General features: G+C 46.9%; 1 pseudogene; it reads right to left on the bottom strand.

Annotated features, from left to right (window-relative positions):
* Positions 1 to 708: 708 nt before the first annotated feature.
* Positions 709 to 1,370, bottom strand: LOC120855976 (annotated as a pseudogene).
* Positions 1,371 to 6,927: the final 5,557 nt, after the last annotated feature.

Raw genomic sequence — 6,927 nt, 5'->3', positions numbered from 1 at the left:
TGGAGATACAAATGCAGTGTCTTGAGAGACTATTTTAGACTAGAGGATCTTAAAAGGATTTCCAAGAGACATGAGGTTAGACCTAGGCATCAGAGAAAAGCAGATTTTCCATGGTAGGCTTGAGAGAAGGTAAGGGGGGCTTGCAGAAGGGAAGGAGAATAAGCAGAGAGGAAGGCGTGGGTCAGGCAGGAAGGTGGGGAGAGACAGGGGAAGCGCTGACCGGCTGGTGTGGGTAGGTGTCCTGAGGAGAAAGCCGGAAAGGATGGCTATAGTGTAACTGGGGAGAGGGCTGTAATGTAACTGAAGGAGGCTATGGTGTAACTGGGGGTGAGGCTATATGTAACTGGAGGAGGCTGCAGTGTAATTGGAGAAGGTTACAGTGAATCCGTGGAAGAAGTGGGAACAAGCTTAGGAGCTGGACTTGAATCAGTGAGGTCCACTGACGGAGCTGAAGGCGGCAGCGCCATGCCGTTCCACGTTTGCGTTCCAGGGGAGTCACTGCAGCTTCAGAATGGAGGATGGGCTCATGTTGGGTGATGGAGCCTGGACACCTGAGCAGAAGCCTGGGCAGCATGTTTGGGGATCTAAAATTAGACGGGCAGAAATGTTGGATGAGAGGAAGAGACACCACAAAGTGCTTGTTAAAGGTTGTTATAGTTCAGACAAATGTGTTTTTATTTTTTTTACTTTTATTTGCATTTATTTTTGGCGGCATTTATTCCCGGGCCATAAGTTTTTGTTTCTTCAGTTCCTTCTGGGATATCTTTTTCTTCTGTGCAACCTCCTCTTCTGGTTTAGGAACACTCTGTTCTTTTTCAGTCAGGATCCTCTCAGTGTGGCAGGGAGAGCTCATGGAGGGGCTGATCCGTGAGCTCTGTAAGTCCTGCGCCGCATCTTGGGGGGCTTTGTTCACTTGGATGTGCTCAATGACCAGAGAATCTACATCTCAGCCCTTAAGTTCAGCATTACTCTCTGCATTTTTGAGCATGTGTAGTAAAAAGTCAGCACTCTTTTTGGGCGACTGACCCTGTGTCCAGCCCCACTGTTCGGCCTGTGCACACCTACCAACTCCACCATTGTAACGACGGAATGGCACGCATTGCTTCTTTAAAGTGACATCTTCAGATACTTGGTGGCTTTTCGGATATGCATACCCTTATGGCCTTGGCAGTTTCACGAGTGTTCTTAAAGTGAACACGAAGATTTGAACCTCTTGATTTGCATGATTTTGTGGGGTTTTCTGGGTCAAGTGAATAGCGCACCATTTTTAGGGGTCACCTCAGGCCACTTACCGGAAAAGCCATGAGTGTTTTTAGAGATGATCTTACATGAACACAGCCACTGTTCTTCTGGTAACCCTTTCATGAGATGTTCCTCTGCTCAGAAATTTACAGCAGTTCCCTATTGCCTATAGGATCAAATCCAGGTTTTCCCTACAGATCTTCAGAATTGTCGATTAACTCGATCCTTCATGGTTTCCTCCCCACTGTAGTTCTCTTCGGACCAGGAGAGCCTTCTCTGGTCCTGCCAGGGTTCCTGGCCCTGCAGGCCTCTCTCCTCTCAAGTGAGGCCATATAACACCCCATCTGCATCTCCCACATAGGCTTGAAAAGACTGGCCCACATATAATTTAGTTCGAGTTCCTGCTCCATTCAGCCTGTCCCTTCCTGCTAGGGCAGTCTGGGCCTCACACTCATCCTCCCTGAGCTATAATGGAAGGGAGACTAATAGCTCACCCAGGCCCACAGGAGGGAGGGATTGACATGGAGTGAAGTGGGTAGGGCCCAGCCACATATCGCTCCCTGCCTCACAATTTGATTAGGGCTGCTCAGGTGGGCCAGTTGCCTATATGAGTTTACCGGACGTTGTATTCAAAGAGCTGCACAATACAAAAGGACTTTCAATACATTGACCTAGACCTGATCAGCCTCTTTTTGATGTAAAAATGGAGTACAAGGTTGTAAAGACTTGCTCTTTCCATTTGCTTCTTAGTCAGGCACCTACAGGGCTTCCTCTGCTCAGCGGTAAAGAATCCGCCTGCAGCGCAGGAGATGCAGAAGACATGGGTTCAGTCCCTGGGTTGAGAAGATCCCCTGGGGGAGGAAATGGCAACCTACTCCAGTATTCTTGCCAGGAAAATCTGAAGGACAGAGGAGCCTGTCAGGTTACAGTCCATGGGGTCACAAAGAGTTGGATATGATTGAAGAAACTGAGCACAGCATTATGATAGTGCTAGTTTCTATAAGAAAAAATGGTGGTTTAACGCAAATAAATATTGATTTTTTGATCATGTAATTGTTCAGTGTACATGTTTCTCATTGGTAGGTTGCAGCATTCCTTCATGCTGTCTTGTGGCTCCACTCTTTCCTAGAAGCTCAGAGTTCTTAACATTCATATGGCAGACAGGAGAAGAAAATGTGGACTTCCCTCATCAGCTTCTTAAAAGTCTCAGCCTGGAAACGACATCATTTCTACTCATATTCTGTGGGTGATAGTTAGTTACATAGATACAAGAGATGCTGGGGAATGAAATCTACCCCATTGTCAGTTCCATACTCTGTGAATACTGGGTGGACCACTAGCCATGACCAAGTGCCTCAGAACAACACATCACAGGCACCTACAGGGGCACAGAGGCAGGGGCTTAAGCATGAGGGAGGGGGAGACCCTGTCCCAGGGCCTTGGAATTTCCACTCGTTCTCTTTCTGGGGACAGCAGTTGTTCAGTACAACTTATTTTGAGAAACTATAATCCTTGAGTCAGAAGGTGGTGGCTTCAGGAATCTATATCGGGCAGGAGTTGGGGAAGCAATGTGAGGAGAGATTGATGGGGCTGTGGTATGTGGTGGCGTTAAAGGTGGAGGGTAGGTGGAAGTCTTGGGCAAGAAAGCCAACTTCACTGTCACCATCAGGCGCCCCGCCTCCTGGCAAAAAGGCCCTCGGAGGTACTTGTTTTCAGGAATCAAATCCTACTTCTCTGAAGCACCTGTTCCTAACAATGTCTGTTTCAGGGTTTATTTTTACTCAGTGTTAGCTACATCCGCCCTCTGCAAAGTTCTGAAGAAGCTATGGATTAAAGTGGGACCAGGCATCGGGTCTACCTTATCAGAGGGAAACATCTAGAACCACCGTATTCCCTTCCCTTCACCTCTCAGGAAAGCCTGCCTCGGGTCAAAAGGAAGTGAGGCTCCTGTATTGAGGGGTGGTGGCAGCCGCAGTGTTCTCTCTATGCACAGGTTGTCAATGGTGGAGTTGCCCCAACCGGACGGCACCTAGTGGGCGAGCTCTACTTGACCTCATTTCCCCTCATTGTGTATCCTCTGCTCTTCCCAGTCCTAGGCACATACCATGTTCATTCTTTCAATGAGGGCTGGGCATGGGCCAACCAGGCAGTTTCCCAAAGTTCCATTTACAAGAATTACGGAAACATGTCCAGGTTGTTAACCATCCCTGAATATAATGAAATAAAAGAAAATATGTTTATCAGAATATTTCTTTTGTTTTTAAATTAGAGGATATTTGCTTTACAATGTTGCATTGGTTTCTGCCATACAAAAATGAATCAACCATAAAAATACATATGTCCCCTCTCTCATACCTCCCTCCCAACCCTCCTCAGAATATCTCTTAAGGAGAATACTAAATGTGTTTCATTCATTTACTATGGGGTTTTCCTGGTGGCTCAGTGGTAAAGAATCCACCCGCCAATGCAGGAGATATGGATCTGATCCCTGGTCAGGGCATCTTCCTGGAGAGGGAAACAGCAACCCATTCCAGTGTTCTCGTCTGGAGAATCTCATGGACACAGGAGCGTGGCAGGCACGCTGTAAGTAATATTCCTGACAGAAGCATGGTGGGCAGAGATAGCAAATGCAGAAATATCTATTTCAATGGGACTTCCCTGTAACTCAGTTGGTAAAGAGTCTTTAGTCTGCCTGCAATGCAGGAGACCTGAGTTCAGCCCCTGGGTTGGGAAGATCCTTTGGAGAGGGGAATGGCAACCCACTCCAGTATTCTTGCCTGGAGACTCCCATGAACAGAGGAGCCTGGAGGGCTACAGTCCATGGGGTCACAAAGAGTCAGACATGACTAGCAACTAACACACTCACTATTGCAATGAGAAGCCAATTTCTGCCCCCTTCATGATAAAAGGATTCAATGCGATCAGTCTTCCAGGCAAGTGGTTGACAGGCGCCTCTCAGTCATGGTACCATACTGGGGGTTCAAGCTTCTAGGAAGTTCGATACTCAGCAGTGATGGTGGCCAGGTCAGCCTAGGTAAAGTCTCTTGCATGTTGCAGACTTTCAATAATCTTAACCCTGCCACCAGGATGAGGTTCCTAACCTCACTGAGCAAATACTGGGGTGACTTGGGAAAGAGGCTAACACTCAAAGGGCAAGACATCTTGTACATCGTTTGAGAGCCTCTTGCACTATGCACACCTTTGGAAGAACAGTCTCATGGAACGAATCTATTTCACATCCTGGGCCCATTGTGACTGGTCCATTCATACACTTCTTTCCCAAAATTCTTTGTCACACATCTTTCAGTCTTATCTCTTCAAATTCCCTAACTATTTTTTCAAATCATTAGTCATTGTCTCTGAATTGGCTTCAATCCAGAGGTCAGGTCATTTTCTCTTCCAGACAAAGTGTATCATGACAAGAGCCAATCAGAGCTCTGCACCATGGTAGGATTTCTCTCCTATACAGTCCTTTAGGGCCACCCCTTAAATAGAGGTGTAAGCAGAACGTTATTTGTGACCCGTTATAGAACTGAAGGACTAATCCTGTCTCTCCAATATACTTGCAGGCCAAAACTATTCCTATATTTTAACCAACCCATTAGCATTAGAAAGATGAACAGAGGAGATGAGTGGGATCTCAGGGCAGGCTACAATTTATCTATATCTACAAATACCACCCTCTCTGATCTGCTAAGATGGAAGCGGGAGAGAGAAAACACCGTTAAAGCCGCACGTGTAGTGGGACAGAGCATAGGCCTGCAGAGAAGGCGTGATTGGAACCGATTGGGAACCTAACTAGCTCTGAGGCTAGCGAAAACTCACTCTCTTATCTCACCTTCTAAAATGGGAATAAACACAACAGTGTTTTATTGTGGCAAATTGCCTTCTTTTTCAGTTATGCAGCGAGTATTTCAGAGACAGCCTGGCCCGTGGAGAGATTTGGGTTCTGGTCTCAGTTCTGCCATAACTCACTGAGTGACTCTGGGCAACACACACAAGATGGAAACTACAGGAAACCGATTTTAACTAAAAAAGAAAACTAAGTTTCTAACAGATCCATCTGAAGATTGGCTGGGCTGTCTTGGAAAAAGGCATAATGATAACTAATACTTATTAAGTAATCATTTGATACTAATGATTTATTTATTAATTTATTATTAATTTATTCTTATTAATTTATTAAGAAGAATTTAATTTATTCTTCACAGCAAGCCTATGAGTTAGATACTATTATACTATTTCCTAGATGAGAAACAAGAGCTCAAAGAGGTCTTATAAGTAGGAAGCTAGGCTCTGACTCTGAGTCTGAGAAGCCAGGCAAATTAAACCTAACCATTTCAGGGACTTTGTCAATGGAAGTTTCAGGATAAGCTGGGCAACCACTGGCAGACAGCAGCAATTAGGAGGTTGGCCTAAACGACTGCTCAGCACTGAGGTTCCAGAATTCTTGATCCTCCAGGATTCAGTTTCCTGGAAAAAGCGAGTTAAATTTGATTGCTAGAGGCCTCTCCCTATTTAAAAAGCCTATGGTTCACATGAGAGGGACAGAGGACAACAGAAAAGTCAGATGTACTCTGACGTTCCGGGGCTTATGTGGGAAGACGAGTCATATACACATGCATCCATCTGCCCGTGAGCCTGGGTTCTGCTGGGTAGGGAGAGAAGGTCAGCAGGGTGGGCAGAAAGTGTTGGAAGGAGTGAGCAGGGGGCTCGGGATGGCAGGGTGTAAGTGGGTGCCAGGCAAAGGAAGCAGAAGAGCGCACATTGGAAAAGCCAGAGGTGTTTTCCTTTGAAAGCGTAGCTGCCACCTGAGCTGCTCTCTCCACGCCCTGACAGCTCCCAGCCCAGCTGTCAGAGGGCGCCTTTCACTCTCTCTACCAGCTGAAGTGCCCTGGCGGTCCGAACTCAACACCTCCACGCTCATGGCATCCTGCACGAACCTGATACAGGAGGCCCAGAGAAAAGCCAGCATCACTTGGGCTGCCTCCCTCACCCAGAAAGCCCTTTGGCTTAAGGGCAGCTATAAATGTGAAGACAGGGGCCCCTGTGTGTGTGTGGGGGGTGTATGCATGCATGCATATGTGTGTGTCTGTAGCAACTTTTAATTTTCCCCAAATCTTTAGACTATTTGAGGAACGGGGAAGAAGAGAGGCAAGTTAGTGGCAGTGAAGTCCTTGGTTAACTGGGGCGGGGAGAATAATTTCTTTCCACACTTTTAATTCCTTTCCCACTGAAAATTTGAACAGACATAGGGAGCTGTCATGCTTGTCAGTGGTGGGTGGGTGGGGAAACAGGGGAGCAGGGATGTTCTGGATAGAGGGACACAGGGGCATAAGAGCAGCAAGCAGCCTGACTATTTCCAAGGCTGGAGCTCCAGATGCAGTGCCTGGGGGAGGCGAGCTCTTGGGATAAAGCACTGTATAATGGCCCAGTGTCTGCTGGAGTGCCGTGGCACTGCCTTGCTCAGTGGAAGTTTCCATCGGTGCCACTTCGCTGCGCACAAGCAGTACAAGCAGAAGGACATGCCCTTTTGGAAACTAGTCTGTAGATTAAGTGAGGCCGCCAAAGATTATGTGGAATTCAGGGAAATAACAGAGAACAACTTCAGTTCAACTTGGCAGATGTTTTCTGGCATCTTCTGCCTGTCCACATTGTCCTACATGCCTGAGGCACAGGGTCTTG

Source organism: Oryx dammah, unplaced genomic scaffold (assembly GCF_014754425.2).
Source record: "Oryx dammah isolate SB20612 unplaced genomic scaffold, SCBI_Odam_1.1 HiC_scaffold_28, whole genome shotgun sequence".
Taxonomy (NCBI): Eukaryota; Metazoa; Chordata; class Mammalia; order Artiodactyla; family Bovidae; genus Oryx; species Oryx dammah.
This window is presented reverse-complemented; position numbering and strand designations above follow the sequence as displayed.